The following is a 24,334-nucleotide window of genomic DNA, read 5'->3' on the forward strand; positions in this document are numbered from 1 at the left end:
GGGAAGGGAGTGAGACAGGGTTGTAGTCTATCCCCGATGTTATTCAATCAGTATATTGAGCAAGCAATAAAGGAAACAAAAGAAAAGTTCGGAGTAGGAATTAAAATCCATGGAGAAGAAAGAAAAACTTTGAGGTTCGCCGATGACATTGTAATTCTGTCAGAGACAGCAAAGGACTTTGAAGAGCAGTTGAATGGAATGGACACTGTCTTGAAAGGAGGATATCAGATGAACATCAACAAAAGCAAAACGAGGATAATGGAATGTAGTCGAATTAAGTCGGGTGATGCTGAGGGAATTAGATTAGGAAATGAGACACTTAAAGTAGTAAAGGAGTTTTGCTATTTGGGGAGCAAAATAACTGATGATGGTAGAAGTAGAGAGGATATAAAATGTAGACTGGCAATGGCAAGGAAAGCGTTTCCGAAGAAGAAAAATTTGTTAACATCGAGTCTAGATTTAAGTGTCAGGAAGTCGTTTCTGAAAGTATTTGTATGGAGTGTAGCCATGTATGGAAGTGAAACATGGACGGTAAGTAGTTTGGACAAGAAGAGAATAGGAGCTTTCGAAATGTGGTGCTACAGAAGAATGCTGAAGATTATATGGGTAGACCACATAACTAATGAGGAAGTATCGAATAGAATTGGGGAGGAGCTTATGGCGCAACTTGACTAGAAGAAGGGATCGGTTGGTAGGACATGTTCTGAGACATCGAGGGATCACCAATTTAGTGTTAGAGGGCAGCGTGGAGGGTAAAAATAGTAGAGGGAGACCGAGAGATGAATACACTAAGCAGATTCAGAAGGATGTAGGCTGCAGTAGGTACTGGGAGATGAAGAAGCTTGCACAGGATAGAGTAGCATGGAGAGCTGCATCAAACCAGTCTCAGGACTGAAGACCACAACAACAACAACATTGTATGTAAGCGACGTAACAGACAATGTTAGACTATTTGCAAATGATGGACTGATCTATAATGAAGGACTATATGAACAAACTTGCACAAACATGTAGGTACATCTTGATAATATGCCAAGCTGGTTCGAGGATTGCGTTTACTTTAATTGTTCATATATGTCAAACAGCGCATTTCATAAGACGCAGAAAAGTGATATCGTATGACTACAGTATCAATAAGTCAGAATTCGAATCACTCACACAAATACCTTTAGGTATATGAAATGAAATGATCACATAACTTCTATCTTAAGTTATGCAGTTGGCTTACTTCGATTTATTGGCATAATTTTGGGAACAACTTACAAAAAACTAGCGTGTCCCATCCTTGAAAATTGCTCAAGTGTCTGAGGCCCATACAACCAGGTCTAAAATGACATACTAAATTGTGCAAATAAGGGCACGTGAATGGTTACATGTTTGTTAGCCTCACGGGAAAGAGCCACGGAAATGCTCGAAACCCAGAATTTGCGGACTTACAAGAAAGACGTCATTTATCAGGTGAAAGTCCGTATAAAAAGTTTTGAGAACCAGTATTGAGTGAGGTATCTACGCTCTTGCTCATAAATTAAGGATAATGTTGATACATGGTGAAACAACGCTCTGGTGGGAGGTGTGCGGGTTTAAATCACCTCGGGGTATAACCATGCGGTGCATTTGACCTGTGGTCGTCGCACGGTGGTGCTGGCAGCGGTCCGCATACGCAGAGGTGTGTTGGTGCATGTCAGAGTACGCTGCAGCGAGTAAGTGTGCAGGCGTTTTCAGACGTGGTAATGGTGACAGTGGGTTGAAAATGACTCAAAGAACACATATTGATGACGTTATCAGAGGTAGAATACTGGGGCGACTGGAGGCTAGTCAAACACAGCAGGTCGTAGCACGAGCCCTCCGGGCGCTACAAAGTGTGATCTCAAGATTATGGCAACGATTCTAAAAGACAGGAAACGTGTCCAGGTGCTACAGTACGGGACGTCCACAGTGTACAACACCACAAGAAGATCGATATCTCACCATCAGTGCCCGCAGACGGCCACGCTCGCTACGGGCAAGTCTTCAGATCCAGATTGTATACCGATTAGGTTCCTTTCAGATTACGCTGATACAATAGCTCCCTACTTAGCAATCATATACAACCGCTCACTCACCGATAGATCTGTACCTACAGATAGGAAAATTGCGCAAGTCGCACCAGTGTTTAAGAAAGGTAGTAGGAGTAATCCATCGAACTACAGACCTATATCAGTGACGTCGGTTTGCAGTAGGGTTTTGGAGCATATACTGTATTCAAACATTATGAATCACCTCGAAGGGAACGATCTGTTGATACGTAATCAGCATGGTTTCAGAAAACATCGTTCTTGTGCAACGCAGCTGGCTCTTTATTCGCACGAAGTAATGGCCGCTATCGACAGGGGATCTCAAGTTGATTCCGTATTTCTGGATTTCCGGAAAGCTTTTGACACCGTTTCTCACAAGCGACTTCTAATCAAGCTGCGGGCCTATGGGGTATCGTCTCAGTTGTGTGACTGGATTTGTGATTTCCTGTCAGGAAAGTCGCAGTTCGTAGTAATAGACGGCAAATCATCCAGTAAAACTGAAGTGATATCAGGTGTTCCCCAGGGAAGCGTCCTGGGACCTCTGCTGTTCCTGATGTATATAAATGACCTGGGTGACAATCTGAGCAGTTCTCTTAGGTTGTTCGCAGATGATGCTGTAATTTACCGTCTAGTAAGGTCATCCGAAGACCAGTATCAGTTGCAAAGCGATTTAGAAAAGATTGCTGTATGGTGTGGCAGGTGGCAGTTGACGCTAAATAACGAAAAGTGTGAGGTGATCCACATGAGTTCCAAAAGAAATCCGTTGGAATACGATTACTCGATAAATAGTACAATTCTCAAGGCTGTCAATTCAACTAAGTACCTGGGTGTAAAAATTACGAACAACTTCAGTTGGAAAGACCACATAGATAATATTGTGGGGAAGGCGAGCCAAAGGTTGCGTTTCATTGGCAGGACACTTAGAAGATGCAACAAGTCCGCTAAAGAGACAGCTTACACGACACTCGTTCGTCCTCTGTTATAATATTGCTGCGGGGTGTGGGATCTTTACCAGGTTGGATTGACCGAAGACATCGAAAGGGTGCAAAAAAGGGCAGCTCGTTTTGTATTATCGCGTAATAGGGGAGAGAGTGTGGCAGATATGATACGCGAGTTGGGATGGAAGTCAATAAAGCAAAGACGTTTTTCGTCGCGGCGAGATCTATTTACGAAATTTCAGTCACCAACTTTCTCTTCCGAATGCGAAAATATTCTGTTGAGCCCAACCTACATAGGTAGGAATGATCATCAAAACAAAATAAGAGAAATCAGAGCTCGAACAGAAACGTTTAGGTGTTCGTTTTTCCCACGCGCTGTTCGGGAGTGGAATGGTAGGGAGATAGTATGATTGTGGTTCGATGAACCCTCTGCCAAGCACTTAAATGTGAATTGCAGAGTAATCATGTAGATGTAGATGTAGCCTTGCTCGGGACCTTACCGCAGTCACTGGAACAGTTGTCTCTAGACACACAGTCTACAGACTACTGAACAGACATGGTTTATTCGCCTGGAGACCGGCAAGGTGCATTTCACTGACACCTGGTCACAGGAGAGCCTGTAAAGCCTGGTGTCAAGAACACAGTACATGGTCATTGGAACAGTAATCCCAGGTTATGTTCACGGACGAGTCCAGGTGTAGACTGAACAGTGAACTCGCCGGGTTTTCATCTGGCGTGAACCAAGAACCAGATCCCAACCCCTTAATGTCCTTACAAGGGACCTGCACGGAGGTCGTGGTTTGATGGTGTGGGGTGGGATTATGATTGGTGCACGTACATCCCTGCATGTCTTCGACAGAGGAACTGTAACACGTCAGGTGTATCGGGACGCCATTTTGCACCAGTATGTCCGCCTTTTCAGGGCTGATAAAGCACGGCCCCACCGAGCTACCATCGTGGAGGAGTACCTCGAAACTGAAGATATCAGGCGAATGGAGTGGCCTGCCTGTTCTCCACACCTAAACCCCATCGAGCACTTCTTGGATGCTCTCCGTCGACGTATCGCTGCACGTCTTCAACTCAAAAAATGGTTCAAATGGCTCTGAGCACTATGGGACTTAACTTCTGAGGTCGTCAGTCCCCTAGAACATAGAACTACTTAAACCTAACTAACCTAAGGACATCACACACATCCATGCCCGATTCAGGATTCGAACCTGCGACCGTAGCGGTCGCGCGGTTCCAGACTGTAGCGCCTAGAACCGCTCGGCCACTTCGACCGGCCCATGGTGATCATATCCCATATTCATGTCGGGGTACATGCGCAGCAAACAGTGGCGTTTTGTATCACATGTGTTTCGGGACGATTTTCTCATCTTATCACCAATACCGTGGACTTTCAGATGTGTGTCGTGTGTGTTCCCTATGTGCCTATACTATTAGCGCCAGTTTTGTGTAGTTCCACGTTGTGTGGCACCACATTCTACAGTTATCCTTAATCTATGAGAATGAGTGTGGAAATATACTACAGGTCCTCACTCGTCCCATAGGGAACACGAAGATATGGGATAGACTAATTAGAACGCCCGCAGGGGCATTCAGGCATTCATTTTCCCTTCTTGGAACGATAAGAAAATCTAACACGTGATATGATGCTAAATACACTATGCAGAGCAGTTCGCAGTCGCTGGCAGAGTATGTGTGATGTACAGCAACAGCACTGGTAGTTCGCTATTCCGCTGCAAACATTCCTCTCCTGCCTGATACAAAAGGTAAATTGGTGTCTTCAGTGGTAGGTGATTAGTCATCACAGACTGCTACAACCCACTGCCCTAAATATAAAGTCCAGCCACATTAATGTGACCATCACGATTGTTCGTAGTGGGAGGTATATAAAGCGTGCCGGGGGTACAGCGAAAACACTGCAGTCGTTGCCGTAATGCGTAAACGGGGTGGTTTATCTGACGTCCAGACACGCACGATCGTTTGCTTTCGGGCAAGAGTAGAAGTATTTCCGAAATATCTAAGATTGCAAACAGTTCGTGTGCCTCCACAGTTAAATTATACCGTGGTGCTACTGTGAAACACCTCTCTTCCACTGAACCAGAGCTCATAGATGTTAAGACATGCATTTTAGAACCCCTATCTACTAGACATTTTTTCGTGTTTCGGTCCGTACCACCTCCTTCCAAAATATCGACATCAAAGATCTTGAAGTAGAAGACATATATTTCGTAGAACTCAAATGGACACATTACATTTTAGAACCCATGTTTACCAAACCTTTTTTTCTTGTTTTGGTGTAAGGAACCTGCCCTATCGCTTGTCGGTGTTTTCCTGGGACACCCTGTATATTATACAGACGCGTAAGCGACGGGTACCCCAAACTTACTATGAAACGATATTACAAGACCATGCGGAAAGAATTTAATGATTTAGCTGGCAGAAAATGACAACTATCGACAGAGGGGATTCAATGTTCTGTACACCAAAAAGTACCTAGTGTTAAATTTACAGGCATGGATCACGTGAAGTAATTTGGTGGTACGAATAGTAAAATTTCCGAAGTCTCACGCAGGGTTTCATTTGCATCAGTTTTCGATGGAACTGAAGAAAGAGTAATGGACGCGTTATATATTACCGCAAAGTACGTTGGTTAACTCAAGGGACATACCTAAAACTATTTTTCGATTTAAAACTCGCTACAGGTGTATTTATTAAGGAAAAAAGAGTGCAGAAACGAAAATTAGGACACCTGGAATGGGTTACGGACCTCGCATTTTAAGTGGACTTCACTGCAAACTGCCGACAGTAAAATAGTGCAAGCCGGTCGTTGTGGAGGAGCGATTCTGGGCGCTTCAGTCGGGAACAACGCTGCTGCTACGGTCGCAGGTTCGAATCCTGCCTCTAGCATGGATGTGTGTGGTGTCCTTAGGTTAGTTAGGTTTAAGTAGTTCTAAGTTCTAGGCCTCAGAAGTTAAGTCGCATAGTCCTCAGAGCCATTTGAACCATTTGAACCGAAATGGTGCTATCCAAAACCAACACCGAAGCAACTGTAGTGCACCGTGGGCCATAGAAGACAAGTGTGAATGACGGCTGCAGAGATGTGTACGCGAACAGACGTGCAACTCTTGAGCAGCTGACAGACCAGATGAACCCAGGGGCTACCAGCAAATGTTTCCTCAGAGACCGTTCAGCGAACATCGCTGCGTATGGAACTCCGCTGCAGGCTCCTGGTTGATGATCACATACTGACTGCTGCTAATCGCCGACGGAGGCTGAAATACGCACTCCAATACCGCAGCTTGACGATCACTGAGTGGCGACATGTGGCCGTTCCGGATGAATCACGTTTTATGCTCCATTAGGCAGATGGCGATTGGCATGTATGGCGTGAAATGTCAGAAAGCAAACACAGGAGGGACCGATGCGGTATGGGGAATATTTTCGTGACACTCCCTAGGCGATCTCGTCATTCTGGAAGATGCAGCGGACGAACACAAGTATGCAGCTATCCCTGAGGACCCAGTCCACCCCTGCATGCAGTTTGTTTTTCATCAGCACGATGGCATCTACAATCACAACAATGCAACGAGTCACACAGCTCACGGCGCATGTGCATGGTTCAAAGAGTGTCAGGATGAGTTCACGGTACTCCCTTGCCACCAGCTCCCCGAATTTAAACCCAATAGAGAATGTGTGGGTCTACCTCGATCGGGCTGTTCATGCCATGGATCCTCAACCGAGAATCCTGGCACAGCTGACCACGGTACTGGAGTTGACATGGCTCCACATCCCTGTCGATACCTCCCAAAACCTCATTGACACTCCTGTAAGTCTCGCGGCGGTGCGCGCTGCAAGTGCTCCTATTCAGGCTTTTGATAGGTGATGACATTGGTATGAATGAACAGAGTAATATCAACCACCTGGCTGGAATCGTTCCACCAACAGTTCTTCGAGAAGCAACTGCCTTCACCGAGAGGATGAAGCCCTTCACGTCTGTACAACACTCAATATGCAGCATTCGACTGGCAACCAAAAGCCACATCAGTTGAGGATAGCAACATTCAAACTCAGACTAAACTGGAAATTTGGTCAACCCTAAATGACCATCACTGGATGGAACCACCAGAAAATCTAGCTCCTGGCCATTATGAAAACGGGGAAGTCTTCATATTTCTAAACAGACTGTGGACAGGAACAACAAGATCGAAAGTATGTCTCCTGGAATGGAGAGACGCAATATCGTCTAACCTGTGCAAGTGTGATAATTCCAGAGTACCCAACTCATTTACTTTTATCCTGACTGCACCAAGCAGTGTATCAGGAACGACTGCAATCAGCAACCAGTAATGCAGCTTGCTTTGCCTGTTTCTAGACTAAATTAGCATTATTAATACACTTTGTTCTGTAATATACAATCGTTGCTATTTAATTTGTGTCGAAAGTGACAGATGTAAATAGAGTTTTATCAAACTATGTTTTAGTTGCTTTTCCTGCTTTTAATTTTTAATTTATTGCGTCTGACAAGAATAAAAAATGATGGGTTGAATGAATGAACGAATATCTTCTTAAATTTTTAGTGCCTGTTCGTATTAGACAAACCATTTTCAGCTTCCAGAACACCGTATTCTAGCTCAAATTCAAGAGCTCACGCAATGTTAGACAAATATTTCTAGATGGAGAATTGCTACCTATTAATACGTTAGACAAATATACCAAACAGAAAATGTTCGAATGAAGGGCGTTTGGTAAATCTCATACTGCAAGAGAACCGACCATCAGAAGTGTGATAGCTACAGAATCTCAGGCAGTGTACAGACATTTAGTAGCTTTTCAAGTTAAAGTTGTCCGAGTCCAGAAATATGTAATACGAATTGTTTGTGGTTTGAAATAAAGAACGTTCTTCAGACACCTGGTCAAGGAGATGGGGATAATATGTTCCACTAAATATTTATTACTTAATGAAATTTGTCATAAATAATATAGCTCTTGCACAATTTTGGTAAACATTTTTGGAATACAGTGATCAATTAATTGTTATATTTAGATTAAAGTTCAGTCTTGATCACGTTATGTCTGTTTTAATGAGTAACCGGTTTCGGTTTTTTTTTCTATAAAACCATCATCAGACCCATTGGCTCCCTTGGGTTGGTAGGTGGAGCTCTCCTTGCTGCTGTGCAGTTGACTGCACAGCAGCAAGGAGAGCTCCACCTACCAACCCAAGGGAGCCAATGGGTCTGATGATGGTTTTATAGAAAAAACCGAATCCGGTTACTCATTAAAACAGACATAACGTGATCAAGACTGAACTTTAATCTAAATATAATATAGCTCTTCTTGAAACAAACAGCGCAGTTCGTGCAACCAATACCGAAAACAAGACTAATCTGCGTAATGACATTAAATTACTTACTTTCGCCAGAAAGATGTCCATTAGTAAAGAAAACACATTTTTAATAACTTTCCAGTCGCCATAAATAAATCAGCTAATAATGAAGTGCAGTTTAAGAGCAAATTAGACGATTTCTTGGCAGGCAGCTCCTTCCACCCCACCGACGATTTTTTTTTTACTGAAACCTTACTACGTATATCTATTACTAATAAAATTAAGTAACGAGAATGCTAAATAAAATCTGACTTCTTCATATCTTCAGAGCACTAAAGTGATCAATGCAATTATAAAATAAGTTTATCTTTGGCGGTGTATGGCGACAACAGGGTAAGAATTATTGTGCATTTAGGTGATTTGCAGTAAGGTTGTTATCACTTCTTAAGTAAAGTGTGTGTCACATATTTTTATTTATTGCGTGACGGCCATTTCATTTAGGATCTGTGGCATGGACATTATCAACGCTCTAGTTATGCCTCTAAACGTGTGTTATGTATTCCTGTGTTACGACAAGTCCTGCAACTTTGAGGGTCAGTTCACTGTGGGTCTACGGAACGAAATGTCTGTGTAACCTAACCTCTCTTAACAAATGCCACAGTCTTAGAAAAAGATCTAGGAAACTGCACACTGGATTCCCGATATTACTGAATGCACAGAATGTGCGAACCGGAAAAAATTCTGATTGGAATGTTTTGTTGACATCACATAACTTTCCTGGTGCTTTTGAACACAGAGCATAGAGACTGAACTTGCGACAGTAATAACCTGCATACCATGTAAGATAACAATGAGTATGGATGAACTACCAGCCCATAATTTACCTAAGATGCGGAAGTTATACAGATCTAGGACAACAACAGAAATAGCCAGCGATGAACGGGAATCAAATTGTAATACACTGCCGGAAAAACTATGATGAAAAGCAACCTTGCACTGGAACGTAATGGCGCGGATTCTTCATTGTAAGTAATCGAAACATCTTCCATTGAATAATAATAATTTGTTTACATCATTTAAAATCGTCGTGAGGCACAGTTACAATTAAACAGACGTTGTCTCACATTTTGTTTTGGTTGTTGGGCACCACCACCCCAAGGAAGTTTCGTCAAGTGGGAAAACAAAACACGAAATCTGATGTAGAACGTGCACTAGCCGTCTGAAGATGAACCTATCGTTTCGAAACCGGTAACGGCGTTATTTAAATAAATAAATAGCACTGTAAAAAATGGCTGGTTACTGTAATCTTCTTTGTGAGAGTCAACCTGTATACTGCCAGTAACTCTATTACTCACAGGTGGCACATGCCGTCATCTGTTCAAATTCGACGTCATCTTTCCAGAGGCACTAACATTTTTCCGGCAGTGTATATGCCGACCCCGTGTCATTAAGTGCTTAGAGCAAGGCAGAGGACATCACAGGCACAAACATTCTGCAGTCTCCGACTTTTCGACAAATGATCGATTATGTGAGAGTCTCGAAGACCATATGATTTGCGTGCGGTTCAGACAGTATTTGGTACATATATATCGAGTTCCTGAGGCACTGGCTGTACACGTTTCACTTACGTGCTTTACCGTGTGTGATCGATGTCAAGCCAAGCGTTACAAGTAATTCACACCTAGAAAGAAATGATAATTAAATCGAAACTCTTAGCTGCCGACAGGTGTTGTTGATATACATCAATGGGGACAGCAGAAAATGTGTGCCCCGACCGGGACTCGAACCCGGCATCTCCTGTTTACATGGCAGACGCTCTATCCATCTGAGCCACCGAGGGCGGATAAGACAGCGCGACTGCAGGGACTTATCCCCTGCACGCTTCCCCATTGATGTGGATCAATAACACCTGTCGGCAGCTAAGGGTTTCGATTTAATTATCGTTTCATTCTAGAGAAGCTGCACGGTCATCAATGGTATCTGTTCTTTCTGGAACAGATACCATCTTCACACACCTATAAACGTAATAGCCATCTGTTTTTCGAGGAACGAGTCGTGTCACCTGTTGTACAGCAACATTGGAACAGATTGTCCTCCTTCTACAATTGGTTATATCCCTATGATTTTTCTCTGACGTGGTTTGTTAGACATTACGCCCGTTCTGCTTTCTTTATTTGAAAGTATTTTCAGTGCTGATATCCAGACGTCGTTTGTCACGTCTGTTCTACTAATAAAGCCAATAGGGCGATTTTGAAACGCTTACACGCAATTTAGACTGTTTTAAAATGTTTTGACTCTGTGTGTCGTACTTGAGCGTCTACTTTCTAGAAGAGACGGATCTCGTATAAAAAGATAATTGAAGAAACTCATCCTTAACTTTAGTGACAGAGTGGACAGACAGATACAAAATCGTATCGTTTTATTACAGCCATACCTTTCTCTCACTTCGACGAAGCATAACACAGTAACAGCAGTTATTACTTTTTAATTTATCAGGACGTTCTACGGCCTGCCTCAGGTGGAAACGGAAGATAATAGTAATCGAAAAATAATATCAAGGGTGATAAATCAATAATTCAGAAAATATTTCCACAATGAGAGATTCTCCCGCAAAAGCACGGAAAGTAAATGGATTTTCTTTTTCTTTTAACTACACTAACGGATATGGAAAGCGTTACACTATGAAAGACTTGACCCAACGCTGCCAAACTGATACTCCAGTCTTTCCTTACCTTTTGGACATGTTTAAAAATTTACCCTTGTGAGATCTTATTTCAGAATTTTTAGTACAGAAAAATTCATGTCTACAGATAAAAAACAGTGTGAGTAAACTATAGCTACTATGTCTAACGCTACTGCGAGTTTCCAGGTGGACATCGCAACACAGCAACCCCAGCGGACGTCCACGTGCAGCATGTGGCCATCTGTCATACCCTGCCCAGTCACAATTAAAGTGACCACCTGTCAAAAGCCTGAATAATCACGTTTTATAGTCCGGACGGCTGCGAGACGCACAGGAAGGGGGTCAGTGAGGTTATGGAAGGCACCGGCAGGGGTGTGGGACCATCGCGACTCCAATGCCGTGGCCAGCTGCCGTATGTTTCTCGGCTGAGAGGCCTTGGCGCGAACAGCCCGATCGAGCTGGTCCTGCAGTTTTCGATTTGGGTTTAAGTAGGTGGAGTTTGGTGGCCAGGGAAGTACGGCAAATTCATACAGGTGCTCTTCGAACCACCCACGTACACCGCGTGCTGTGTGACACGTTGCACTGCCCTGGTGGTGTAGATGTCATTGTGCCGAGGAAAACGAACTGCATGTAATGCAGTCTTCAAGGATAGATGCAGTGTTGTGTTGATCCATTGTCCCTTCCTGAATGACTCGATAAGCCGGGAAATGACGAAAACATTACGACGATTTACACCTGATGATGGACCTACATGGTCCGAAATGCATTCTGTACTTGATAAAACACGAAAAGTTGTGACTGAATGCGTTTTGTAATTCACAGCTTCAATATATTAAGTACAGTCATGTTTGAAGCTGCGAAATATGGATAAAATTTAAAAAAGAAACTTTTTGTAATTCGTAATATCTTCAGCACGTCTTCAATGTAAAGAATCCCTTGTATCATCAGCTAAACTCTGGATCACTGGGTTCCGAGTTTGATTCCCGGCCGGGTTGGGGATTTTCTCTACCCGGGAACTGGATGTTTGTGTTGTCCTCATCATTCCATCATCATTCGTGAAAGTGGCTAGATTCCACTATGTAAAAATTTGGATTTTGTACGGACGCTGATAACCGCGCACTTCAGTGCCCCACAAACTAAAACATCATCGCCATCATCGTCATCAGCTGTCGGTTCTCGACGAAAACACGACACTGTCAGAATGTGTGCGGATCTCTCGTTGGTTTTATGCCAGTCTCTGAATAATTCTTATGTGACTTACCGTTGGAAAATGTCATCTGTTCATCATACGCGTGCGTAGGTAGCGCTTGAATTCGAGGAGGTGACTGGGTATTTAGTTTCCTTGCGTGTATCTGTTGAACGCATTGAGGAGTTTATTTTAACCATGCAAATATTGTACTGTTCCGTAGAATGATAAAATTTTGAGACATGTGTATCTGTATTGCCCGTTACTCGATGTGACTTTCTTTTAACTGTCACTTGTGTGTTGTTATTAAGTATTGTTTCTGTTGTATACAGAAATTCAAAATGTAGATTTACACAGTTCGTCCAAAAAGTTCCGAAGTTGATTTTTATTCCTGGCGTTAAAGTGACGTCAGCGCAGAATCTTGAACTAACAACTACAAACAACAGATATGCATTTGACCAGTCAGTTGTGAGCAGGAAGTGTTAAGCTGTGGCCTTGCGGCAGTAGTGCGTCAACGTTGTTGTGACACGTATCGCAATAGAGCAACACCTCTAAATTAAGTTTCCCAGATATTCTCCAGGAAATTTTGAGGGAGAGAAAAGTGTGTGTAAAGTTTGTCCGGCACACTTTGACTCGCGAGCAAAGCCAACGACGCGTGGACTCCTGAACCACTACGAACCCACCACCAAAACAGAAAGTGCATTCACATGAAATATCAAAGCTGTGACGACAGAACCGCCAATGTGACACACGAGTTCAACGGCATCCCAGAAAGGGACTCTCTTGACAGTGTCCCATGGTTCTATGAAGGTTCTGTGCCTTGTACTCAAGTGGGGGGAGGGGGGGGGGGGAGACTATCTATAACACCTGAAGCATTAAAACCACTACCTTATCTATTGTATATTTTGTTACCCAAATCTTATAACTTTATGGAACGACGGAGTATTATCAAAATGTACCTTCACGGATTTTATTTCGACTATGAGAACTGTCTGTGTCTCAGATTGACTTTGTTCTGATGTATGCCACATGTGGTCACGACAGACTTGTACATAGTGCGACCACTTACAACAAAGATTGCACTCTATCATTCATATTTGTGCCCACGGTTCAAGCTAAGTACGCTCTAATAGCAAGATTACAGGAAAGTCATAAATTATCGTCTTGTTCGACATAGGTGTTACAACGTCTCACACGTGGTCAGTTACGAGACAATTAAAGCAGAAGTATGGGAGAGTTTCACGCAATAAGGAACTTTATACTGTATTTCTTGTTTTTAAAGGACGATGGAGCAATTCTCTTGTCCTCCATTGTTTCATCGATAGTTGTTTCTGGTGGGATTCGATGATTAACTATTTCTTTAATGGTTAGGAGCTTGTGTTTCGTTGCGCACAGTTGTAAAATATAGATTTCGTGAGACGAAATTTGGGGATGACCAATTTCTAAGGGTAGTATCGTGTAGTCCGTTGCGCTTAACTTTTGATGTATAGCAGAGAGAGAGAGAAAGGAAATGTGAGTATTCTCCCTGATGTAAGTTTAATCGCAATGTTAACATTTTTAGTCATATCTGTACAGACAGGGTGCCAATGGAATGACTTTCAATGAGCCCGTCCACTTAACAGCTCAAAGATTGAACATGGGAATAGGTTCCCAGTATAACTTTTAAACTCCAATAATGCAGCTGGATCGACATCACTGGGGGAAGCAATAGGGCAGAGCGTTTGTCACGAAATGTTCATCGCAGCCTGTACTCGGTTAACTGTTTGAGGCATAATGATATGAAAGCGACACTACCTGTTCAATATTTTATAAGGAAGCAACAAGGTAATATACATTCAATAACAATTTTGTCGCATAGTTTTACCACTTCCATTAGTGGCGTGATGACACCTCATATTACTGAACGAGGTGGCGCAGTGATTAGCACACTAGACTCGCATTCGGGAGGACGACGGTTCAATACCGTGTCCGACAATCCTGATTTACGTTTTGCGTCTTTTCCTCAAATCGCTTCAGGCAAATGCCGGGATGGTTCCTTTGAAAGGTCACAGCCGACTTCCTTCACCATCCTTCCCTAATCCGATGAGGCCGATGAGGCCGATGACCTCGCTGTTTGTTCTCTTCCCCCAAACAATTTAACCCTACACCTCATATTCCAAGTGCCACTGAAAGCGGCAAGTGACAGGACTTTTCTTTTTTTTTCGTTTTGTAGCCACTTGAGCTACATTGTACTAGGTTTTCTCATTGTGTGGTGCTTCTGGAAAGTATCACTATGGAATACACAAGTTATGTTTTCGCTATTATTGTTTGGTTGCCTGACTCGTGATATTTCAGATAGTAAATTCACTTTATCGCCACCCAGATGGAAGACTTTTGCCAAAAACTTTTTTGTAATCTAAAAACCCAACGTTCATCGAAGCGTCGAGAAGATACAGTTGAATGTCAATGTAACTTCGCACATGTACACACCATCGGTGGCTATGTACAGTAGATGTTCAGAATTGCAGTTCTCTGTGACATTAAGAATGGCCACTAAGAGATAGTTAGTGTTGTTTAGTGTTGTTATCACGTCTGGTAGGGCACAAAAGTGGCGTGAATAGCGTCAGATGTTCTGAGAACCCTGTGAAGGACACGGAAATGGCGAGACCGTGTTATCAGCACTCGACAGAATTTGAAAGGAGGCTCATTGTGACTCTCCATTTGGCCGCTTGGTCGAATCGTGTAATATCGAGAACTGTGCGGCATTCGGATGTGACAGTGGGCCAGTGTTGGTTTGCATGGGAACGTCAATATTCGATGTGAAAGTTCCATGTCTGACCATCACAAATGAGGTTCACTGCATTGTGCACCTAGCACATCATAACTCATTCACATCTATGCCTGACATCCGAGAACAAGAAATGGACTCCCTGCAACATTGTGCGTCCTCTCGCACCGTCAGTCAGAGTGTATCAGCAGACGCATTACGGGGTTATCGTCCCACGGGCATCCTGCTGTTAACACCACAACATAAGCGGCTGCGGTTGGAGTGCTGCCGTGACTGGGGAGCATGGACTGCCGATGTATGGCGTCTGATCGTGTTCAGCGATGAACCATCGTCGGCAAGCATAGCGCCGACCTGGGGAGAGCCGCACTTTTCCTGTGTCTTGCAGAGGCACAGCGGTGTTACCCCTGGCGTTCTGATGTGAAGAGCTGTCGGGCCTGACTTGAAGTGGCGGCTGGTTGTGACAGGGAATACTGACGACAACGGTACGTCACAGACATCCTGATCTCACACGGTACCTCGCGTATGACAGTATCCTACTGTCACTTACCAATAGAACAATGCTCGTCCACACATGGCACCTGTCTCTACGAACTGTCAACGTGGTATTTAGCTACTCCCTTGGCCCCGAAGATCTCCAGAGCGGTTTCCAATAGATAGCCTTTAGGGCGGTGTGTGTGTGCCGGGGAGGGGGGGAACACATCAGCTTTATTACACTTCCCAACTGAATCGGCGCTAATGCATCCAGGCCAGACGAGTGCAACACCATATTGATACGTGGGCTCACACTCCCAAGGTCTTTGTAAATTTTACTTGACTTTTTTGATGTTAATTACATCATTTACCCTCTGAACACGTGAAGTTTCAATCTTTCCTTCTCTTCTTCTGGGTGCTTCACTTCTTTGTCAGGCAGTATATGATTTGATGCCAACAGAAATATCTGTGTTCTTATTCCCTACGCATTAATTCTTGGGATCCTTTTCCTCACTTGTATGTTGTGTACAAGACAAAGTGACCGCTGTATCTTTTGTCAAAGAATTACTTGTAGCAACATAGTTCGAGAGCCTTTGTTGAACTTGGAGGGTATCGGTATGAAAAATTCAAGTTCAAGATTTGATACGGTCTTTGGTTTCTTGATAATACAGATAGTGATCCTGATTACAAAGCAGAAAGTTCCCAAGAATCATGTGCTTCGCTAGAAGAGCGTAGTAGTGCCGCATATGAGTATGATTCTGCCGTAGTAATCAGCTACATAGCACATCAGTCAGACCCTAAAATCACTCAGAAAAACGGTGGAGGTAAAGAGGTACAAACCGCATGTACCGCAAGATGCACGTCTGTAACGTTTCGCCGGCCGAAGTGGCCGTGCGGTTAAAGGCACTGCAGTCTGGAACCGCAAGACCGCTACGGTCGCAGGTTCGAATCCTGCCTCGGGCATGGATGTTTGTGATGTCCTTAGGTTAGTTAGGTTTAACTAGTTCTAAGTTCTAGGGGACTAATGACGTCAGCAGTTGAGTCCCATAGTGCTCAGAGCCATTTGAACCATTTTTTTGTAACGTTTCAATCACCTGTCAGAGTGAACGAAAATTTGTAAAACTTCGTGCAAGTTGCAGCATTAAAAAGTAAAGCAAGGACACAGGGGATTTATTCTAAATACAAGGTCTCACTCAAGAAGAGTTAATCAAATACTTTCACAAAACTAGGTAGAATGTAAATATTTTCTAATATTTTTCTTATCGATTAATGTTAATTAACGAGGTTAGGTAAATGTATTTTATTGTTATTTAATTACGTCAGTAACGACTTCCGTAACACAATTAGAGATCCCTCTAAACGACTTACAGGCGTCCGAACTGCAGTCCTTAACTAACATGGCAGAAAAGCACCACGTATTTCCAAGAGTCTTAAGCAAACTAATCAAACGTTAATCCACTTTTCAGCCTTCTCTTTCCATAAACAATACAAGCTTATCACGAAATGCCGCTTCAAACACATACCTTGAGGCTGCTGTAAGTTCTTGCCGTATCCTTTGTCCCACCATTCACTAGTGCACTCTAGTCCATGTGAGCTTGGAAGGTGTGGAGGAAAACGCTTGAAATTTTGAGTGGTCGTTTAGAAGTACGCAGATAACGCAGTCGATAACAAACTTCTGCAAGAGGCAGAATGCTCACGAGTCCATAATCGCAAGAGATACAGATTCTGAGGTGAAGGAGATCTGCTCTCAGATCGTTACATGTAAACGTAGTTTGTAGTGCAGTCTCGTCTTCCAATAGTATTCCAGAAGTAATTATAATTTAGTGAATAGTTAAAACTAAAGTTATTGTAAAGGAACCACTAGCCAGGAGACAAAGATTACATAAAAAACATTTATGTTTTTAATTTGTGAAGATTTGTATTATTTTCATTTTATTTCTCGTTGCTTTTATTCTTAGGATGACTTTCAGTTGCTGTCACAATTTTTTAGAGGGACACACTTCGCTTTGCACCCTCCGTTGTCCTTATAGGAAATGCACCTAGTGTTCGTCTGGCATAAGGTGTATGCGCAAGCGTTTGGTTCGCACTGCTCTGCCACCTGCAACAGAAAAGAAACGTAAACCAGTGTTACAAAAGGTCGACCAGCAACCTGTCTCACTGACTACTCGGACGTTGCGCTTTACCACGAGAAACAGTGAAAAATGTAAAACACAAAAAGCTGAATATCTGTGAGATTTGACCAGAGAGAGATCTGCTGTATATCACTTTGTTTTATTAACAGAAGTGACATCACGGTGAAAGCTAGCGCAGAAAATACACATAACACACTCCACCACAGTACATGTATATTTATAAAGCACTGAACGGCTACCGCGCACAAAATTGCTCCATTTAACTGACGTTTTTGCGATAACTTTCGAGTTCTAGGAACTCGCTTTCAGGCATATCGGAAATGCAATGAACGAAATACTTAACCAGTGATTGACCTAAGTTGTACAGTACAGTTGACATTAAACTTTTAATGTTTTTGTGTGGAGTTTGGTTCTACCAATGCAGTTAATATTGTCTGATTATCTGAAGTTTCTTGTAACGTATGCGAAAAAAATACTGATTATTATACTATGCCCACAATTACCACGTTTGCCCCTGTGATATTAACAGCCTTACGTAATGTTGATGTGACACCATTTGTTTGTATGCTGACTATTAGTGTGGTACGTTTATGGACCACAGATGTGACTTCCCGTGTACTCTTGCCTTGTGCCAACATGCTAGTCAGTCTGGGAACCTTCGGGGTAGGATTATTAGAGGATGAGGAGTTGATACAAAGGAGAGCTTCCGGAAGGACCGGTGTTCGAGCCTCCGTACAGCCATTCAGATCCAGCTTTTCAGCGTTTTCTCTAATGTCGCGGTGTTTCCTTACAAGGGGGGACAGTCGGTTTCCTTCCCCACCTTTCCCCAGTCCGGTCTTATGCTCCACGTCTAACTGTCCTCGTTAACGAAGGAACAATTTTCCTTCCTGCCAAAGAAGAGAAGAGCAGCGAGTGTCATCACAGTTTTGTTTGAAACATCCCCTTAGAATAATTAAGAATAACAGTGCTGGAAATACTCTTACGTTATTTGATTTTCAAACAGCTGAGCAAAACTCAACGTACTCAGACAGTTTTCTCTTTACTTATTCTGATCATCACTAAACCGACACACAATATGTTTAGCGCAACGTAATCTGACTTTCAATAATCCCTACAAGGAAATGGCCCTGACTAACAATAACCTATACCTTTCATGAATCACTTACGTCACAAAAATCTTCGTTATTCGAACTACTGCAATACAGCGAGGGCCAATACTGCCAGCTAAATAAAAGATTCTAACTACTGAAGGCGCTAACTTCTAACAGGCATAGTTAGCAAATGAAAGATTCTGATAGAGAACAAACAATGTTTCCAGAATGAGATTTTGACTCTGCAGCGGAGTGTGCGCTGATATTAAACTTCCTGGCAGATCAAAACTGTGTGCTAGACCGAGACTCGAACTCGAGACTTTCGCCTTTCGCGGGCAAGTGCTCTACCAACTGACCTATCCAAGCACGACTCACGCCCGGTACTCACAGCTTCACTTCTGCCAGTACCTCGTCTCCTACCTTCCAAACTTTACTGAAGCTCTCCTGCGAACCTTGCAGAACTAGCACTCCTGAAAGAATGGATATTGCGGAGACATGGCTTAGCCACAGCCTAGGGGATGTTTCCAGAATGAGATTTTCACTCTGCAGCGGAGTGGAAGGTAGGAGACGAGGTACTGGCAGAAGTAAAGCTGTGAGGACGGGGCGTCAGTTGTGCTTGGGTAGCTCAGTTGGTAGAGCACTTGCCCGCAAAAGGCAAAGGTCCCGAGTTCGAGTCTCGGTCCGGCACACAGATTTAATCTGCCAGGAAGTTTCAACAAACAATGTATTTACCTTACTAGCGTTCAAAAGTCATAATATACATATAATTTTGTGACACCCAATTAAACAAATTTCCTTTTTCTGACGGACACACGTCTAGATCGTCCGCTCAAAACTCTGGCTCCTCTCTCGCCACATCCACCTCTGCTGGCGGCTCACCTCCAACTGCGCAACGCTACGCGCTGTTCACATCCAACTGCCCAACATTACAATAGCGAATATTCCAACAATGAGTCCAACCAGCCACAGACTGCACACAGCGTAGTCAGCGATTTTCATACAGAGCGCTACGTGGCGTTACCAACATAAGAACCTAAACAGCCTACTTCCATGTTTTGTTAGAGCGAGAATGTCACGAAGAACCTCGTGCAAATGATGTTAAAACAGAGGCATTGTGCCTCACTTAGAGGGGTTTACTATAAAATTTAAGAAACCGTACGCTACAAAAGGAGTCAACCAACATATTTCTTCCTTTCACCTATTGCTCTTGAAATAATCGTCATGATCAAAACAATGCGCTATTCAGTAACGGGAAAGAGAAATGGCGGGAGGGCGGACGACGAATGTACAACGATAGTGGCACACCAAGGATCACCTACCAACAACCATAAAAATGTTTCAGGAGTGTAGCTGCAGATGTACTTTTTTATTATTATTTCTGTTACATTACATTCAAACTGTATTCCAGGACCTGGTGGAATTTTAAACGAGTTGTGGCTATCTCTCGTTTGATGGGTGTGTGTGTGGGGGGGGGGGGGGGTGTAGGACGTCAGACGGGCCGACTTTGAGCAGGATGGGCACCACAGGACATTTTAATTTCCACTGTGTATACTTTTACAAATAAATTCATAAAACTTTGCCAGCATGACCAGAAAGGATTCAGGATTCATACTCATAGCAGTGGAAGTTCAAAAAAAGCAACAAAATAATTTTTTTTTAAATGTGAAGTTTCATCATTTTTTCACTAACTATTGGCTGCATTTGTTGCTATAGGTACACTTTTCTTCATAAGTAAGAGAGATTCTCCGATGAATTTTGCACAGCATGCAAACCATACTTAAGGGTGTATGAAACTCTAGAATTAATTTATGAAAAACTGAATGAGCTGCTTCATTTTGTACTTCATGTTTAGAAAAAAAAAGTGAAATTTTATAGTTAATTATCTCAATTGTTACCACAGTTCTTAATAGATTTGTACCTATAGCAACAAATGCAGCCAATAGTAAGTGACAATATGATGAAATTTCACATGTTAAAAAATTTATTTTGTTACTTTTTGAACTTCCACTGCTATGAGTATGAACCCTGAACCTTTCTGGTCATGCTGGCAAAGTTTTATGAATTTATTTGTAGAAGTATAGACAGTGGAAATTAAAATGTCCTGTGGTGCCTCTCCTGCTCCAAGTCGTCCCGTCTGACGTCCTACCCCCCCTTAATAGAGTGGTTTTGAGGAATGCTGAATCGTACAGCAGTCGATGCCAACTGATGTCACAAGTTGGTACTACGTTTCCTGGTACTCAGTGGTGTCGCTCAGTTTGTTTGAGGAATGTATAATCAAAGGGTCGTACGTAAGTCTCAAAAATGGATTCTTACATTTTTTTTTTGGTTGACAAGGGGATACTAAAAATGTGTTCAAATACAGAAAATGCGAGACTCACTTGTCGAAAAAAAGTGCAGTAATGTGTGAATAACAGCACTGTATCTTCGTTCAAAAACTTGATGACGAAAACAACAGCAACAGTGATACATGTCATATATCAGTCAGGCATTATGTCTGTGAGGGACTCAGTGACGAATAGTAACTCCTTTATATTGTACAGTGCCTGACAAAAAAAGTGAAGCACCTAGAAGAAATTGTCGGATTGTCAATATAACTTTGTACTTGTAGACACAATTGCCACGTATGTAAACGAACAGAGTTGCAGTTCTCTGTTATAAATAGAACGGCCAACAGTGCGCATTACTGTTGTTCGTGTTTAGTGTTGTTACCAGTCCTGTGAGAGCTAGAAGGGGCGCGAACAGCGTCTGACACTGAGAGCTCACAATGAAGGAGATGCTACGTAGTTGTGTGAGACAGCGTTATCAGCAACTGGCAGAGTAGTAGACTTGCCTCCCGGTGTCGTACGCCGGGAGACGTGACTAAGTTTCGGCTGAATAGGCTACAGATGCGATTCATAATTACCAGCCTTAGAAGGTACATAGCAGTGAACCAAAACAGTTCTCCCCAGAACTACTTGCGGGATACTCTGCGGCTCTTACAACTAAAGGTAGAACGAATAAGGGGAGCAAAAGGTGATAATCTGACTCAAATATCAACTGAAAATGACGTCGATATTACTATAGGAAACTCACTGCTCAGATGAAATCAAGCTTCATACCACCTGTAAGATATCTGGCTATACGTTAGTTGCCACACATCACTCAAGCTATGTATCTGCAACGTCTATCGAGAATGACGAATGTAACAGATGTTCTAACAAAAACAGAAAATTACGTCTATACCATCAGGCTGAAAGTCGCCAACACAGAGATTGTGAACGTCCACAAGACTCCCGGCACAATCATGGGTATAAGAAGGTGGTCAAAGTATCCAACACCTGGTAGCAGTAACTGGAGACTTCAACAGGCATAACACAGAATGGGGCTACAGAACTACGGATGAAGATGGCTTGATGGTATCCGAATGGGCTGAAATGGAACGTCTTCTCTTGTTATTCGACGGGAAGGACAAGTGAACATTCCACTCAGATAGATGGGCTCAAAAAAGCAATTCAGACCTCGGTTTTTGTTATCACTCACAGCAGAGAACTACCGCTACAAAGCAGCAGGAAGGTGCACGTGATTTTCCGAGAAGCTACGACAGACCTGTTCTGGTGAATGTTGGACTCCAAATCCCAATAGCCAGGTCTGCACCAGAGCGACAACGGAACAAATGGGAAAAGTTCTCAGAAGAGGTTGACTAAACTATCCACTTTATTATCCCCAAGGCTAGGCATTATGACCGCTTTGACAGACTAATTCATTCTATTGCCAGAAAACAGCTTCCAAGAAGCTATATGGAGAACTACATCCCCGGATGGAATCTTAGATGCCAGCAATTGTATGAAGAATTTCAGTGACTCAGGACACCGATGTAGCACATGAGCAGATCTCTCCTCTCGACTCAATTAGGCAAAACAGACTGAGGGATCTAATAGAAAACATGCCTTTCCAACACTCAGGCAAGAAAGTATGGAACGTAAAAGAAAGTTGCTAGTGCCACAAGAGCTAACAACACCTTACCAGACAAAATAAATCCTAACGAAATAGTAGCTAGAATTTTCAATGAAATAAGAGCGCCAAGAAACAAAAACAAACAGAAAGTCAAAGGAGTGAAACACGAGCTAAATTCTAAAATTTCTCAAGCACAGCCATCCCAATTCGCACAAAAAATCTCTACAGCCAAAGATGCTGCAGCCTTAGACACCTTCAAACTTTGTAAAGCTGCTGGGTTTGATGGCATATATCCTAAGTTCCTTAAACATGCTGGTCAAAGTGCAGTGCAGCGGCTAGCTGCACTGTTTAACGATGTCTTCGTAATAAGCAGACTGCTTTTTAAGAGAAACACTTTGTGTTGATTCTGATGCCGCGTCATGTCAGGTATTCTGGAAATTCTGGAATGAAAAACACTTTGTGACTGACTCCACAACAAGATCCTATTTTTTCTTCAACAGAAAAAAAATAGCTCTGAGCACTATGGGACTTAACGTCTGAGGTCATCAGTCCCCTAGAACTTAGAACTACTTAAACCTAACTAACCTAAGGACATCACACACATCCATGCCCGAAGCAGGATTCGAACCTGCGACCGTAGAGGTCGCGCGGTTCCAGACTGTAGCGCCTAGAACCGCTCGGTTTTCTTCATCGCCAGACCCACATTGCCCTTAGTAGGTCTGTGGCATCCAAACATATCCATGCCCGGTCCTGCTTCGAAAACAAGCACTTTAGATATCCGTAAAGTTAGTGAAGCAGGGAGAACTGGCAGACCAGGGAATGTGGAAGAATAGAAGAACGATTAATGTCGAACGTCCATTTGACAACACTATCATTAGAGACATAGCACGCGCTCAAATTGGAGGAGGATTAAGAAGAAAATCCTCTGTGCACTGTTAAATGAATCTTCCAGGAATTTGTCGTAAAAGGTTATGGGAAGTTACGGAACCAAAAATCTAGATGATCAGGCAGCGCTGTGAACAGTCATGTCCCAGAATACGAGTTCATTCCAGCCGCCCTTATTTAGTATTTCTGCTTTTTCCCTAAATCGCTAAAAACCGTGCCGAGGTTGGTTCCTTACAGAAGTACACGACCCATTTCCTTCCGTATCTCCAAACACTCGCCGTCTCCTATACGCAAAGCCCTTCGTTTCATTTCATTTCGCATGCGTTCGGAAATATTAAAGATATTCTGTTTTGCAATGTTTTAATGCGAGGATTAAGTTATTATAATGGTAATAATTCCTCACCGCAGTTGAAGGCAGTACAACAGCAACCAGCAGCACGGCCAAGATGAAACAACTCATCGACTTCCTTTCCATGTTGATACACCAGAAGCAGCGTTTGCAACTTTCTGTAAGAAAAAGATGCCATACGTTTCTGAGAGATCTTTCACAGACATGAGATTCAAGTGACTCAGAGACAAATACAATAACAATCTGCAGGTGCATTTCGTACTTCACTGGAACTGTAGTGTTTCTGTAAGCACATATCATTTCATTTTAAATAGTCTTTGCAATTTTTCAATACGTCAAACTTGCTTGCAACTACCATAAAGTGGATCATACCATAAAGTGGATACCACCATAAAGTGGATGCTTTTGATGATCTGACATAGTGAACGGCAAGTCAGAAAGTGCTGATACGACAAACGGACCGTAACTATATTCCTTTGGTCTCATTCTGTTACTTCCAGCTATTTCATTAGCAGT

The 24,334-nt window shown here is 42.9% G+C and overlaps 1 long non-coding RNA gene and 1 other non-coding gene across 2 annotated transcripts in view; one reads left to right on the forward strand and one right to left on the reverse strand.

Moving 5' to 3' along the window:
* Positions 1-17,343: 17,343 nt before the first annotated feature.
* The window catches only part of LOC126484580 (uncharacterized), a 30,479-nt gene continuing 23,488 nt past the window's right edge, over positions 17,344-24,334 (reverse strand). Inside the window, exons 2-3 of the long non-coding RNA XR_007587884.1 lie at positions 23,873-23,976; positions 17,344-17,526 (exon numbers count right to left, since the gene is read on the reverse strand). This is a non-coding gene — a long non-coding RNA (uncharacterized LOC126484580). The remainder of the gene's footprint in view (positions 17,527-23,872; positions 23,977-24,334) is intronic.
* On the forward strand, positions 19,265-19,339 carry Trnal-caa (transfer RNA leucine (anticodon CAA)). Its single transcript has one exon. It is a non-coding gene; the product is annotated as a tRNA-Leu (tRNA).

Source organism: Schistocerca serialis, chromosome 6 (assembly GCF_023864345.2).
Source record: "Schistocerca serialis cubense isolate TAMUIC-IGC-003099 chromosome 6, iqSchSeri2.2, whole genome shotgun sequence".
Taxonomy (NCBI): domain Eukaryota; kingdom Metazoa; phylum Arthropoda; class Insecta; order Orthoptera; family Acrididae; genus Schistocerca; species Schistocerca serialis.